The sequence below is a fragment of the Petaurus breviceps genome, unplaced genomic scaffold, assembly GCF_028583685.1.
Source record: "Petaurus breviceps papuanus isolate PSGF00001 unplaced genomic scaffold, PetGlider_PUasm1.0 227, whole genome shotgun sequence".
Lineage (NCBI taxonomy): Eukaryota > Metazoa > Chordata > Mammalia > Diprotodontia > Petauridae > Petaurus > Petaurus breviceps.
Genome location: NW_027185896.1, coordinates 2109792 through 2127224, shown reverse-complemented (window position 1 = coordinate 2127224; position 17433 = coordinate 2109792). Strand labels below are relative to the sequence as shown.

At 35.8% G+C, this 17433-nt stretch overlaps 1 long non-coding RNA gene across 1 annotated transcript in view; it reads left to right on the top strand.

The window, feature by feature from the left end:
* Positions 1 to 717: 717 nt before the first annotated feature.
* The window catches only part of LOC138166920 (uncharacterized), a 71890-nt gene continuing 55174 nt past the window's right edge, over positions 718 to 17433 (top strand). The window contains exon 1 of the long non-coding RNA XR_011169772.1: positions 718 to 941. This is a non-coding gene — a long non-coding RNA (uncharacterized lncRNA). The remainder of the gene's footprint in view (positions 942 to 17433) is intronic.

The following is a 17433-nucleotide window of genomic DNA, read 5'->3' as shown; positions in this document are numbered from 1 at the left end:
CCAGTTCCTTTTAGCCATCTGGAATGTTCTTTTGACAACATAGTTTTAGGTCTACCCCTGTTTCTACACCAATAATGTCTACTCTAGTCACTCACTGGTGGGCTGAGTCCTAGATATAAGCTCCAAGGTTGCAGTCACAGAACTGAAGCCCTAACCATGGTATGAGTCCAGAGGTTATACCCAAAATTTAGTTCTGTGGTCAGAGAATCAGACCTGCTGGTCCATTCCTGTTTCTCAGTTCCTGCTCTTATCACTTATTTGTGGACCAAATTTGTGGTCTTTGGATGGAAAAAAAAGAACTGCTTGATTTCTCCTTAAATTACTACATTACTACTTTGTCTGGATCTTTTCCTAAATCTTTGTTGCAGTCATTGTGAGAAGAACTACAATGATTTAACCAATTCTATCATTTTTGCTGGTCCATTTATGTATGTATTAGTAATGCATTTGAAAAATTCTCTCATTATTTTTGTGGAAAAGATGGAGAGATTTGTGCTAAAAGATAATATAGTTTGGTGGCATTGAAACTGTTTGAATGCCAGAAACAAAGAGTGGTCATTATGTGTTAATGCCAACAGATGAATATTTCTAGCAGTTTGTCATAGGCATCTATTTTTGACCCTGCTAATGTGTAATGGTTATGGAATTTGAAGGTCTTCCATGCCCCTTGAACTTGCTGATGTAGCAGGAAGTTATGGGGCAAGAAGAAGCAGGAGCCAAGCTAGAGTGCTTGCAGTAACTGGAAGAATGGTGGCAGCAGCAGTGGCAGTGGCAGTGGCAGAGGTGTGAACTCCTTTTGTTTGAGCCAGCTAGAATTTCTGCTAAGGACTCCTGCTGAGAACTGCCAGGAATGGCAGCTGCAGGGGCCAGAGCTTCTGGGAGCAAGCTGTGTCGATGCTGAACAGTTGCTGTGAGTGAGGAGAGGAGGATCTTTGCCTAAGGTAGCCTGTTCTGTTTTGAAGGCTTGAGAATGTGGGTGTTTACTACATTAACTACTGTGATGGCTTTGGCTTTTTGGTTTGGGGACTCAGTTATTTGAATAAATGTTCTAGTATTTGAGTAAATGTTCTAGCTTTGTCCCCCATATAGAGAACCTGTTATATTTTGCAATTAACAACCAAATCAGCATATTTATAGTTACCGTAGGCATTGTAAATATTGCATTGTTGATACATTATGTCTAATGTTTTTTCAAGAGTTTAAAAGGATGCACTTAGTTTATCAAATTTGTAGATGAGATACAGTTTGGAGTAATGATTCAATTCTATTCAACAAGTATTAAGTATCTGCTATGGGTGAAAAGACTCTACTAGATACCTGAAATATATGAACAAAACAAACAAACACAAACCCAGTCTCTGATCTTATGGAACTTACATGGTATCAGAAGGAGCTGTGAATAACACAGAATTTATACAGAAAACTAAATACAAGGTAATTTGAGGAGGGAGGAAACCCAAGCTAAGGAGGAAAGACTCCTCTTAGAAAGTGAAAGGTAAATTGAGCCTTAAAGGCAACTAAGAATTCAAAGAAATGGAAGCAAGGACAGAATGGATTCTAAGTGAAGAACAACGTGCTAATTATTGTCAAGATACCTTAAATATTCTTTAACGGCTTTTTGGCAATATTGACAAATATTGGGAGAAGATTAATATAATCAGATTTATTAAGGACAAATATAAAGGGTAATCATAGGCTCAAAAAATCAAATTCAAAAGTACAGGATCATAAGGCCATATATGAAGAGTCAGGTAAAGTATATTTCAGGGAATCTATGGACTTGAACTGGGAAAATTTCATCTTTATTTTCAATGGTCTCTAATTGAAACTTATCATTTTCTTTAATAATGGGAAAAACATTCAAAAAGGAACCTATAGACTTTGTCACATTGCCAAATGGGTCCATGATACAAGAAGGTTGAGAATCCCTAATTTAGTCCAGTTGTCTAATTTTAAAAGAGAGAATCCAGAGGCCCAATAGAAGTTATGTACCTTTCCCCAGAGGCAAGAGAAATGGCAAGAAAGAAGTTTGTTTGAAAAATTCTGAGGATTTTAGTGCTCTACAAGCAAAAATAAATCATTCAACACTATGATATAGCAGGTAAAAAAGATTTTAAAAAGCTAATGTGACCATGGCTACTTTAAGAAATGAAAACGATCAAATTAATTAACCTTCTGTTCTCTTATCTTGGTCAGCCATGCAAGGGGAAGTGTAGCTGTAATTTCTGCTAGTGGGAGACTGAGACTAGTAGATGAATCAAGTTGGGAAGTTTTGAGATGCAGTAGTAGCCAATTGAATGCTGTCTGACAGTGATGTGTTTTGACATTGATATGGTGATCCTTCAGTTGCAAGGAGCTGTAAAGACAGCAGAAATAGAGATTGGAAATAGAGCAGAACAAAGCATTGAACCCAGTCAGGAATGGGATTGACTTTATAAGTGGTCACTGAACTTCCAGAATGGAGGAGAAAGGGAAGAAAGCAAAAAACAAAAATTCCTCACTTTAGTCAAACTACAAGTAATTTTTGTTCAGTTCTGCATGCCACTTTTTTTGAAAGATGAATGGAGAACATGTGGAGAAGGAGAATCAAGATGGTGAAAAACCTTGGGCTTTTGTCATAAGAGGATGAGCTGAAAGAAATGGGAATTTTACCCTGGAGAAGAGTCAAAATATAGTGGGAAAATGATAGTATTCAAGCATTTAAAATTTTTTTCATGTGGAAGAGAGATTAAATTTGTTCTGTTTGCCTCCAAGAGCAGAACTAGCAACAAGTGGTTAAAGCTTCAGAGGAAGATTTGACTTGATGTAGGGGAGAAATGAAATAAGACAAAACAAACAAAGAAAACAAAACAAACAAAATTCAACTTTCCCAAGAATTCTAGCTATTCAAAAGTAGAATGGTCTGCTTTAGAAATAAATGGGTTTGGGCTAGGGGCAGAGTCAAGATGGCAGAGCAGAAACAGGACCTCCATATGGCTCCAGCTCTCACCTTCTCCAATCCATGTAAAAGGGGACTCTGAATAAACTTTGGAGCTACAGAACCCACAAAGTGACACAGAGAAGCTAACCTCCCACTGAGGACAGCCCAGCAGGCCTGGTGGTAATGGTCTCTCCTTCCTCAAATAGCCTTGTACTTAGCTATAAATTGGTGGTTTCCCTCCTACATTCTAGGCAAATGGCTACATTATGAAATCCTTGAGGGCAAGGACCATTATGGATTTCTTTTTTATCCCTGGTCCCCAGCCCAGTGCCTTTCAATAAATATATTTTTTAAATTGTTAAACTTTTTTTTTAATGGAACTGATGGCTTGTTTTTCCGTCACATTCAGGTCTGAATACATCTTTTCCCTATCCTTCCCTTTCACTTACTAAAAAGATTTTTTAAAAAGTTAAGCCAAACACATCTACCTGACAGTTTAATAAATGCTTGTTGAATTTCATTATATTGGATGTCTTTCTGCCTACACACTCTCCCCCTTCAAATCATTCATCACCACCCTGCTTGTCTTCTGCCCATCATGCATATATCTGGTCATGTCCCTCATGTGCTCAAAATCCTTCACTGCTTCCCTACTGCTCATCAAGTATTCTTCTTCAAACTCATTTTACCTGACAGTCGAAAACCTTTACAGCCTGGCACTAACCTACCTTCTTAGCCATGTATCATGCTACACCTTTCATTCACTTTTTCTTGCAACCAAATTAGTCTTGCCCTGTGCTTATACCTACTTCTGGGCACTCATTCTCATGGTTACCTATACCTGCATTACTTTTCCTCTCATATTCTTCTTCAAGATTTGCCCTTCATTTAAAAGCCATGTCAAATGCTGCCTTCCTTAGGAATTCTTCCCTAATGTCTTCAGCTTACATTGGCCTTGGCCCCTTGGACTTTGTGAAGCTCTTTAAACCTGTTATATGCACATATGATGTATTAATTTACATTAAGATTATTTGTCACATGTCATCTTCACCTACTAGCTCCATGAAGATGATGTAATGTCTTATCTGAAATTTTTTTCTCTCTCCCTCAACACCTAGTAAACTGTTCTATTCATGGTAGGAACTATAGGGGAAAGCTAAATGGCAGAGTGAGTAGAGCTCTTGATATAGATCAGAGGTTCCCAAACTTATTTGGCCTACCACCCCCTTTAAAAATGATTCAGTGACCCCCTAGAAATCTACTTTCTTTAATCCTTTAATTTTTTTTAATTTGCATCATTTAAAAATATAATTTTAAAATGACATCTTAAATCGAATAATTTATTGTAAACTTGTTTTTTCCCTGCATTGAAATTTTGATGACGCAACACTGGATCATTTAACTGTATGGTATTGTATTGTAAACAAGTCATTACACACATATATTCCTGCCGATATATGCTGGACTTCCAGACAATGAAGGATATGCTGACCTGCCAACACCTGCTTGTTAAGACTTGTTGATGGACATGACTACTGATCAGTTATAACTTGCATTTTGTATGTTTATTTGGAAAAATAATGCTATCACTATGACTTTAACTCTGTCATACAACAGATGAAACATATACAAATGGTTTTTCAAAATTTTCTCCTCTTCTTTTCTTATGCTTCAATTGCCCCCTTATTTTTATTCAATACCCCTCATTTGCACCAGAGGTTACTACCATCTCCCTGGATTGTTCTGGCACCAGCCAGGGGTTAATTTTGCCCACTTTGGCAACCTCTGATAGATTTAGGAAAACCATAGTTGTGATACTGGGCAAGTCACTTGACCTCTTTCTGAATCAGTTTCCCCATCTGTAAAAGTGGGGATAATAATACCTCCAATCTTCCAGGGTTATTGTGAGGACGTAATAAGATAATATTTGTAAAGCACTTTACAAATCTTAAAATGCTTTGTAAATGCTGGCTATTGTTATCATTATTATTATTAAACACACACACAAATGTATTCATTAAATTAACAGAAATTGAATTGGATTATTTTCAGAGATATATTTAAGAAAGAAATTATAGGTTGTGATAGCTTTTATTTGGGGTTTATAGGAGAAGGAATTAAAAAATTATTTTAATGTTTCCCTCCTGAGTGATAGGGAATATTGGTAGTAAGGCTAACAGGAATGATAAATGGTGAGAAGGAAAAAGCAAGTGATAAGAATGAGTGATAGTGATCTTAGTGAAAATCTAGTCAAATCTACATATATTAAATCCAATTTTTGATACAAAGAGGTTTAGGTGGCATGAGATACTTCCCTAGTGCTTCCTCAGGGTCTAGAGGTCATGCATGCTGTGTTCTTAATAGCTATGTATTTGGGCTTAAGTTCTGGCAGGGTTTCACCATGCTGGAGAGACTTCAAGTGTCTTCTAGGAACTGAGTATGGCTTCTCTTTGAGGTAGAGTCTAATTAAGTGCAGAGAGTCTCATAAACAGTAGATTAGTCCTTGCATGAAGAAATTTTGGGCAATGGTAGCCCATGAAACATTCTTCAGTCCTACATCACTCCCTTCCACTTCTACAAGAATGTCAAGAATTACAGTTTCTTGACAACATATAAACATGAAATTTTTTTTGGTAACTGTAAATGAAAAATCCTTATTCAATGACTAATCAATTGATCTATAACTGCTCATGGAATTTTATCAGTCTTGACATTTTCATTGTAAATAGAAAAATAATTGAGGTAGTAATTTAGTGATAGCATGGTAAGGCAGTGGGAATCTGTGTGATCCATTGGGATCCATGAAAAATATCAGGAGATCTGGAAAAAGATCACATCATGTCAGATAGATGCTATATAGATGACTTATGGAGGACATGTACAAAAATCCTATAAGGTAAGAAGACATGGAAGAGGTGTGATCTGTAACACTGAAGAGAATACTGTATCAGTGAGACCGAACGTTTAACAAAGTTACTATTGAAATACTGAATTAAAGTGACAGGAGGATATATAAGTGGAAAGAGCTTTGAAGGACATTGAAAACATAGGGATTAAGCACAAATGGGAGGTTAGGGAAAGAGATGTGGAGTTGAGAGCCATCTAAAGTTATGGGAATATAGGAGATTTCCTAAAGAGTGAGTTTATAGGGACAAGTTGGAAGAACAAGGACAGACCCTTGAGGACTGTCATTCACAGGACAGGAGAAGAAAAAATGAGACAGAGAAAGAGTGGTTCAAGAAGTTAAAGAAGAAAGAAAGGTGCAGAATCATAGGAATGAGTGAAAATATTTCAGTGAAACATTCAATGGAAGGTGAAGCTAGAAAATGAAGCTAGAAGAGGCCACGAAGTTTTTACATACACAGAGTAATAGGATTTATAGCCACAAGTGTTCTTAGATGTTATCTAGACCAGTCTCCCCATTTCATGGATGAAGACTAAATCTCAGAGGGAATAAATGGTTTGTTCCAAGACACCACAAATAGTCAGGAGCAGAGATAGTATTTGAAGTAAGGTCCCAAGATTCTAAATCTAGTGGTCTTGAAACTATTCTGGAGTGCAGTTCATTTCAGTGATAGGGAAGGAAAATAATGAGTTATAAGGGGAATGGAATCAAAAGTAGTGTATATAGTCCTCAGGGGCAACTAGGCAGCACAGAGCACTGGGTATGGAGTAAGGAAGGCTCATCTTCTTGAATTCAAATCCAGGGTCAGACACTTACTGGTTATATGACCCTGGGCAAGTCACTTCACCCTGTTTGTCTCAGTTTCATCGCAAAGTGAACTGGAGAAGGAAGTGTCAAACCACTCCAGTATCTTTACCAAGAAAACACCAAATGGGGTCACAATGAATCAGACATGACTGAAACAGCTCACCTCACATTCTCACATTCTAGCAATGTAGTAATGAAGGAGGAATATAAACAGCGATCTTCCTGAAGAAGCAGTACCTGGGAGAGTAATAAAAGTATTTTGAATGACAGTTTGGATGGCATATGCAAGAAGAAGTTTGGGGAAAAGGAGAAATGGATTGTAATTGGAGAAAAAATAAGTATAGTAAGAATATGTATCCTGGAGCAGTTGAGAATCCAGCATAGCAGGGAATGGTTTATGGGAAAGTCTTAGGAATTGTTACTTCAATTCACCCTCACATAGAATCATAGGACTGAGGGTTGGAAAGGACCGTGGTAATCATCTGATAGTCCAATTATCCCATTTTACAGATGAAGAAGCTGGGGGATAGTGCAGACAACATATTTATCCAATATTTTGTAATAATAGAATTGGGATTTGGAGTTAGGTCTTCTCTTTCCAAAATTCATGTTCTCTCTTGAAGTAAACTAGCTTTAATATAGCAATAAATTTGGCAGGAAAATACATTTCAGGGCTAGAAAAACTTATAACTGTTTACCTTTTGCTGTTATACACATATACCTAAATTATTATAGGAAAGTCACACAGTTGATGTCAAAGCAATTATTATCTCATTTTTTTATTAAATGAAACCTGACTCTCTAAGGTAAAAATGTAACAGAGAATTCAAAGACGATGTCAGTCAGTCCACAAACAAGCATTTATTTAGTAATGATTATGTGCCAGACACTAATTCATGTATCCTTACATTTAATTTTTATGTTATTTTCTTTTATTGAAATTCAGACAACATTAAACATGATTAGAGACATTGGAGTATAGCATTAGGTGAAATAGTTCTGCCTCTAATAGTTTTCATTTTCAAGCATGACTAATAACTTCGGTAACAATAAGAGCTGACATTTACGTAGCACTTTTAAAACTTGTAAGGTCTTCTACATACTTAAAGGCCTTTCTCTGTTGCAAGTAGTTGCTTGAACTGCCACAAAATACTTGGCAGTGATTAGGAATTCTGATGGTGTAAGGGGACAGGCAGCGAGGCAGGTAAAGAACTCTGGAACAAAAATTTAAAAGTAGAGAAACACTAGGCAATACTATGGTTCTGCTATTTCCTTAGGCGAAGAGATCTGTAAACCCTTCGGAATTTAAAAGTTTGGCCACCTTGTCAGTGTCTACATCAAAATGACTGGTGTGGATGGAAGACACCCAGAAGTCATCTTCCTGTGGTGAATTTATCAAGCCCCTGCTAACAGACAATTAACTTGCAGCTGGACAAGGGCATTTGTGGTCAGTTTGTACTTCAAGAATTTGAATTATTTTCACACCTAAAAAGTACCAGAAATAACCACAGCATTTTTTAATGTAACCAGAAATTAAAGTTGGAAAGGCATTTGTAAAACATAGCCTTAAAAAAGTGAAAGGGCAGTGAAGTGGGTTTTTGTTTTTTGTTTTGTGAAAGGGATTTTTTTTCCTGGTGGGATGGGAGGGTTTTAAGGGAGTTTGAATTTGAGATTCCAAACCCAATTTTATTCTGTCAAAAAGCAATTAGTCCCTTCAACAGAATTTCTATTTAAAGAAATGGGCTGGCATGGTAGCACCAAGCTTCACAGCTTGCCTATATTTGAATTCTTTTTACTCTAGGCTCTTCAGGTATACCACACCTCAGGAGATCGAGGCTCTTCATCTGGTGCCTTATCCTTTTACTAAGAAAGCAGTGAAAGGCAGAAGAAATAATACCACCTCTCCTCTGGGCAGAATCCCTCCTTTTGAAAAGAAGGGCCTGCCTGTGCCTGCAAGTCCCATCCAGACGTCATTACTTCTATTCATCTCCATTTTCAGGCTTGTTGGAAACTTCCCAGCTTTCCCTAGGTCCACAGACTTCTGGGGAAGACAGACTAGTTCTATATCTGAATTATATTCAAAGTCAGAATGTCGTAGCACACTCTTTCCACATATGTACACACAATACACACACACACACACAACCATATCCCTCATGCATTTTTTCTCCTGTTCTCCAAGGTTAAACTTCATCATTATGCACAATACTCAGTTTTGCTTTTTAATATTTTTCCATTTATATGATTGTAGTCCAAATGAAGATTTGGAAGTCATACTGATGTTTGAAAGAGCAAGGGAGGCTGAAGAAGAGAAGGCTTAGTAGGGATATGACAGCTGTCTTCAAGAATTCAGTGGGCTCTCATAGAAGAGGAAATTCAATTTGTTTTACTTGGCGTCTTGGGGATAAATTGAATAAACACTTTCTAGCAATTAGAGTTATACAGAAATGAGATGGATGGGTTAGCAGGGAGGGAATATATTTCATCCAAGTAGAAATATTCAACCAACTACTGCAGGGCACATGTGTTGGGAATTCAGATAAAGGAACACTGTGAGATGGGATAGCTTTCTAACTCTTTGATTTTGTAATCTTGAGTCCTTCTGATCCCAACCTTCAAGCACTAGATTTGGCCTAAGAAATGCAGTATGGTATCATGCAAAGAGTAAAAAGAGTTGTGTCCAAACCCCAGCTGTAATACTTAAAAGCTGTGTGAGATCTAAGTAAGTCACTGCTCTACTTTGGGTCTCAGTTTCAAAATCTATAGAATGGGAGAGATAATATTATGCTACCTTCCACATAGGAATGTTTTCTAAAACTTAACTCGCTAGAGAAATGTTAACCAGTGTAATAATGAGCTACCTTTTGGTCTCCTGGGGAGGAACTGAGTGAGAGGTAGGTCATAATTGGAACATCTTGGCTCATAAGAAGAGCCAACTGTTAAATCTATGAGCATTTATAATTTCAAAATCCGTAAATGTTGCAAATAATTAGGGTTTGTTTTATTTCGCTTTTTTTCTATACTTGAGAAAGTGATGGAAAAAATGTTAATAATGCAGATTAAATTTACAGATATGCCATGTTTTAAATTTTCCCCACAGAGGACCAGTTGTTAAATATTTACCAGCATGCATCCGGATTGAGTCAACACATATGACTTTTTATATAGCCTCTCTGGTCCTTATTACTTCATCTATAAAATGATGATGTCTAAGGTCCTCTCCAGATTCCACTTTCTTTGACTTCTATAGAATGATATGGCATAGAAATATTACTACATATACATATAACAGTTTACTACACTCAGACATTTTTTAACAGTGTCAAATCAATCAGTTAAAAAAACTTAGTAAATGTCTAATTGACAAGCCTTTATTAATTTCCTACTATGTGCCTATTCTGGCAGACACTTGGATGATGAGGAGGGAAAGAGAAGGAGACTTTCTTTAAGCATATATGTGCCAGGCAAGCATTATGCTAAGCACATTACAGATAGTATCGCATTTGGTCACTGGAAATACAAACACAAAGAATAAAACAGTTCCCTAAAAGATATTATATTCTTTGGGGAGAAAATAGCGTTTACACATACCAATTGGATATTGCCATTCATTCTCAGAGGACCAAAAGGCCATCACTCTATTGGGGTCAAGGTACAATGTGTACAGTTGTGGCTGATCAGATCAATATGACCTCAGAAGGCTCTATCATGTCAGACACAGATAGTCCATGGGGACTTTTGGAATGGAAATGTCTCTAAATTTTCACATTTCACATTTTCTTTGAGCTACTACAATTCTGCTTTGCATATAGAGCAAAGTGCCTTCTTTGATATGGGCATGCCAGGTACCAATGTCTGCCATGTCTTACACACACCAAAATACACGGTAATTTGGGAAGCAAGGTTACTATCAGGTGGAGGGATCAGAAAAGGTCTCATATTCTAGATGGCATCTGTGCAAGCTTTAAAGACTTTAAAAACTCTTATGAGGTAAAGAAAGAGAGAAGATGGTATATTCCAAGGATAAGGGATGGTCTGTGCAAAGGCATAGAGAGATAACTCTGTGTCTGTATTGTTTAGTTAATCCAGACATGATTCATCCATATAAGGAACTCACATGAAGAAGCTGGGTGACTCTCTCGTGGTTACTATGCTAACAACAACAGAGACAAGACTTGTATCTAAGTATTCCTGACCCTAAGGCCAGTAGGCTTTCTATCCATTTTGCTACATTGACTTTCTTTGTATCCATAAAAAATTAATCACAAAACCTCCCTTATACAGAAAATGCATGGATACATACATGAATGTAAAATCATTAGGCCTTCCTTGTACATAAAATATATGCATTTTATATGCACAGTGTGTATCTACATACATAGATGTGTATCAATACATTACATGTAGGCATATGTGTATACCATACACAAATGTGGATATATACACACATACACACATGAAAAAGACAATTGTGCTATGCTTAAATCCTAACATGCCCTTTCCCCATCCTCAATTCCAAACCAAGGATCAGTTTTAAGGTAATCTCATTCAAGAAGCTGTCCTTTCACTATTTGTAGCGCCTACACAATATTCACAGCACCAAAGGCAACTGTAAATATGCCATCATAGTTCTCAATGGCAAAATATATCAGACTCTCCATATAGAAGACAGAAGCAAAGCATTTATTCATATACAAGAAAAACAATCACCAGAAAGTAAAATCCATCATAGTAGCAAATTAGTTAATACATCATAACACCACAGAGAGCCATATCATCCTTAAGCCTTCCCACAAACCAATACTCAGAAGCCTACCTGCCTCCCTGGGTGTGTCCTCTCCTCCCTCCAGCTCTAACTGCTCTGATTTCCAGCTTTCTGTGGGCTCTGCTCCACCCTTCAGCAAATTCCTCCCATCACAGTCTCCATGTGGGTAAATTCAGCCTATTAGGAGTCAGGGAAGATCTTCAAATTCCCATTTCCATTACACTATCCCAAGTAACAAAGCGCTCTCTTCTTGGAACTTTCCTGATACCTTTCTTAAACCTCTCTTAATCAACTTTATGATCTCTTTTAGATCATCATCATCATCATTATTATTATTATTACACAAATCATGAGCCTGGCACAGAGATATGATAACAGTGATGTAAGCCTTCACTTATCCAAACTTTGCCAGAGCTCACTGGTTGCCAAAAGAAGAATAGCTAATAATTTCTCGACTTGTCCTATTGATCATTTTAATGTTCATTAGGTGAAAGAACCACAGAGGCAAATATCAATTCTGGATCAGACCTTCACCAATAAGGTGGAACTGGCTGAAGGAATGATTATGAGAATTTTATGGTAAAGTAAGCATTCCTTAGAATTAGTCACAGAGAGGAAAGTCAGTTTCAGTCTAACTTCTATCCTATCTCTGGGGAGAGAAGATGTCAAAACACTCAGAAAAAGGCATTAGTATACTGTGGACTAAAATTTAATGAGAGGAGTCAATCTGGGAAGGATGGAAAGCACATAAGAATAAAATCCTGAAGACAGAAACTATTATGGTGAGGAAGAAAAGAAGTAATCATCTAAATAAACAGAAACAAATTAGGATACAGAGAAAACTCATCAACGAGTTTAGATTTTTTAAAGGCATAGTAAATGGAAATGAGGCAGTTAAGTGGCTAAGTAGATACAGCACTGGGCTTGTAGATAGGATAATCTGAATTCAAATCTAGTCTCAGACATTTACTACCTATGTGACCTTGGGCAAGTCATTTAAACTCATATGCCTTTGTTTCTTCAACTATAAAATGGGAACCATAATAACAACTACCTCCCAACATGGTTATGTGGATCAAATATCTGTAAAAAGTATTTAGCCCAGTACCTGACATATAGTAGGCATCTAATAAATGCTTGTTCCCTTCCCTTCTCCCCAAGGACAAATAATGGAGCATAGGTACTAAGTGTCATGGATATGTAAGAATATTATTACAACTGTTAAAGCCCAAATGTATTAAGGTGGAAAGAAAAACTAAGGACAAGAAAATGAAGTGACAGATTTTAGCTGTAATGGAGAAAAGTAGAGTATTTGTCCCCTCCCATTTAATTAAAAGAAAAAAAATAACTTGACAAAAGATAGAACTCTTCTTTGTGGTAGATAGGATAAGAGATGATAGAACCAGAGATGTTCAACTCTTGTTTTGTTTTTATATTTACTCCCAAGGAGAATAACTTTAATAGGAGCTTGATAATCAAATTAAGTAATGAGAATAAGTGTATATCTCTTTTGTTTATTTAATCCAGAATAGTGATTTCACATAGTGAAGAGAGCACCTAAGTGAGCTTGATGACTTTAAGTACCTGAACCCAAAAGTACTATGTGCCTGGGTCACAAAGTTAGATATGATTGCTGAGCCCATTGAAGGGATATTTGAAAAAAAAAATACAGAGAATGAAAAAGGTACCACAATATGAGTGAAGGACATATGAGATCCCTGATGTCTTTTTAAAGTTTATTTTAACATTCATTTAAAAAAAGATTGAGTTCCAAATTCTCAAACTCCCTTGTGCCCCTCCCCCTACCCATTGAGAAGACAAGCAATTCAATATCAATTATACATGGATTCTAATGCATTTTTCCACATTAGCCATGTTGCAAAGAAAAAATAAGGTAAGTGAAAAAAAGTATTCTTTATTTTGCACTCAGAGTTCAGTTCTGTCTTGGGATATATATGTATGTATATATGTATATATATATAATTTTTCATCATGAACTCTTTAGAATTATATTGAATTATTGTATCAATTAGAGCAGCAAAGTCTTTCATAGTTGATCATCATTACTGTATTGTTGTTATTTTGTACAATGTTTTCTTGGTTTTGCTCACTTCTCTTTTCTTCATTTCATGTAAATCTTCCCAGGTTTTGCTGATATCATTCTCATTATTTAACATAGCAGTTGTATTCCATCATCACATACCACATCTTTCTTCAACCATTCCCCAATTGATGCATATCCCCTCAATTTCCAATTCTTTCTCAACACACACAAAAAAGAAATGCTATAAATAATTTTGTACATATATGTCCTTTTCCTTTGATCTTTTTGAAATGCAGAACTATTAGTGGTATTGCTGGGTCAATGGGCACACAGTTTTATCGCCCTTTGGGCCTAATTCTAAATCCTTCTCCATGATGTTAACACCAGTTCACCACTCTATCAATAATGCATTAGTGTACCTATTTTCTATACTACATTCAACATTTCTCATTTTCCTTTTCTGTCATGTTAAAAGACACTAATAGCTGTGAGATTATACCTCATAGGTGCTTTAATTTTTGTTTCTCTAATAATAGTGATTTAGAGCATTTCTCATGTGATTATTAATAGTTTTGTTTTCTTTTTCTGAAAACTGCCTGTTTTATCCTTTGATCATTTGTTAATTGAAGAATGGCTTGTATTTTTTATAAATTTGGCTTAGTTCTTTATATATTCGAGAAATGAAGACTTTATCAGAGAATCTTGCTGTAAAATTTCCTCCCAGTTTCCTGTTTTCATTTTAATTGTGGATCCATTGGTTTTATTTGTTCAAAAACTTTATAATTTCATGTAATAAAAATTATCCATTTTATTTCTTGTGATCCTCTCTATCTATTCTTTCATCATTAACTCTTCCCTTATCCAAACATCTGAAAGGTAGATTTGTTCATGCTCCCCTAATTTGCTTATGATGCCATCCCTTATGTATAAATTACATACCCATTTTGACCTTATCTTGGTATGCAATGTGAGATGTTGGTTTAGACTTAGTTTTTCCCAATTGTCTTTCCAGTTTACTAGAAATTTCTGTTGAATAATGAGTTCCCCCCCTCCCAAAACTTAGATCTTTGGGTTTCATTAATATTGTTTACTATGGTCATTTACTACTGTATATTGCGTACCTAATATATTCCACTGATCCCCCACTCTGTTTCTTAGTCAATACTAAATTGTTTTGATGATTACAACTATATAATGTACTTTAAAATCTGGTACTGCTAAGCTCAATTCTTGTTCCTAGATTTGTGGCCATATGGAATTACCAGGAAAATTGTGAATTCTGATTTTAAACACAGGCTTTGAAAATATTATTTTTTCTATCTAAACTCAGAGAGCTCACTTTGTGGACAGATTTGTACCTATATTGTACCTATTATATTTTCCCAAAAATCCTATCCTTATTTCAGACTTCCCCATTTCAGTTAAAATTCTTCCATTGTCAGACATTCATAACTTCAGCATTACCCTCAACTCCATACTCTATTTGATTTCACAAATGCCAAATTTTAATGTTATAATCTCCACTTTTCTTGTATCTGACCCTTTTTTTCTACTCACATAACTAAAAGCTTAGTTGAGGCCCTCATCACCTCTCCCAAAAGTTATTGCAATAAATACTTAGTCTCCCCGATTCAAGTCTCACTTCATTGCATTCCATTCTTCATGATGTTGCCAACCTGATTTTCCTTAAGTATGGCTCCTACCATTACACACTACTATTCAATAAATAAGTATTAAACTATTTAATACTATATCCTATCTGAATTCTTCCAATTTTTCTTTTAAAAGTTTGCTCAAGTTTAATAGTAAGCCATAAAATAAAAAGATCCAGAGCATTATTGTTTCTCTTGGTGATATGGAACCCAAAGAAGGTGGAATAAGAGGGGAAAATGAAGCTATCTTGGCTGTCATGTGAAGAGGAGAATAATTTTCCCTGCTTGCATTTATATAATTTATAGTATTTATAAACCACAGTTTTAATAACAACAGTATAAGAAAATATAAAGTATACTTGTAGTCATTATACAGATGAGATAATAGAAGTTTAAATGACTTGTCTATCTCCAAATGATTTGTAATCCTGGAGCCAAAATTTAAACCAGGTTTCCTGAATCCAGTAGTACCATATCAGCTATCTAAAAAGTGAGGAAAAGAAGGAAAATATAATGTTATTTTCTTCTATTTCAAAATTTAGGATTATTTTATAAAAGATGTTAGTGTGACCCCCAACGTAGAGCAAACTGGTAAAAAGAAAGTTAATAAATTAATATCTGGGTTTTATTTACATGTAAGCCTTATTTAAAAACTATTTTCTTCCAGAAACATTCACATATTATTCAGACCTACATACTTAGTGTGAGTATTATTAGAAACTATATTGTTTACCTTGTCATATTTTGTTATCATAAAAGATATTAACTATAATCCTGAGAACTTGACAATTTAAAATTATCCCAATCTTCATTCCTTTTATTTCACAAGTTAATTAACCTTAACCATAGTCTAAATTGGAAAAGTGTTTTTAGAAAAAAGAAATGCTCAGGAGAATCATAATGAAATAATATTTAGAAACTGAGATTTTATATTTAAAACACATATATCCCCCCCCCCTCAAATCCCAATACATGTGCCACATATTTTGATTTAAAAAAATGGGATTTGGGAGGGAATGTCAAATAGATGCCTTGAGACAGTTAAATTGCATTCATAATTAAAAAGAGACAAAACTAGATCTCAGAAAACCATTTAATTTACATAAGCATGGTATGGATACCTTTTCCCATTATGATAATTTCCTGGAATTGTTAAGACTACCAATGGTGAAGTCTATAAAACATTGGGAAGAATAGATAGGTTTCTCCAATAAATGTGATTCCATTTAATACCTGGGAGAGAACTGAGAGATTAAGGTCAGATAGGAGTTCTGAATGAGCATATTCACTAACCTTATCTGAACTATCAACAACTATGAGTTCTGCAAATTTGAATTGAGTTGGATAAATATTTTTTGGACAGATTGCTTCTGCAATTTATGGTCTTTGTATTTTAGTCAGGTTGGAAAGACTGTCAGGAGGTTCATATTCGACACTTCATTATTTGTCTCTTCTCCTCTTCTTGACTTTCAAGGAAGTGGAGATAAAACATGGCATTGAATCTTATATAACCTCAAGAAAGCCTTGGGTTAATTTATGATTTTATTTGTGATGGTTCAACCATTGGAGCCTCACACAAACAGATGTTTTCAGGCACATTTCTGGTTTAGTTTATCTATCTTTTGTGTGACACAAAATTGTGTGTGGCGTTGGCCACGTCCCAAAGGTCAGAGGCGTCTCGGATCTGACTGAGGAGCAAAAGAAAGGAGATTATTGGCGGGGGATCCCTGCTGGGAGAGCCGTAGAGAGGGCCAACAGAGAAACCCAAGACTGCCTCACTATCAAACACATCTTTCCAAGGCAGATGAATTTTCCATACTAAGAGGTGTCCAACCTAGTAAAAGGCTCTTCATGAGACAGAGATGAATTATCTGTGGTGTTTATGCCCTACATGGGTCCAAGAAAGGTCCAAAAAGTCGAATCCCTAATAAGATGCTGAGGCATCTTTCCCACTTGTAATAATAATACAACAATCATAAAAGATGTCAGAGAAAAGGCATTGCTACACAATGCTTAATTTGCTTCTATTTTTTCTCTGGGAAGGAGAATGATCTTTGAACTAGAAAGGAGAGGGGAAAACTCTCAAGATAAGTAGTGAGACAATAATATAGAATATTGTTGCACTGATAGGATCAAATTACCAAGATGTGAAAGAACTGGCAGCTATGAACACTAAGCCATTATTGGTAATCTTTGAAAGATCATGGAAAACTGGACAGATTACACAGGATTGGAGAAATAATAATGATAATAATAATAATAATAATAATGAGGAGGAGGAGGGAGGAGGAGGAGAAGAAGAAGAAGAAGAAGAAGAAGAAGAAGAAGAAGAAGAAGAAG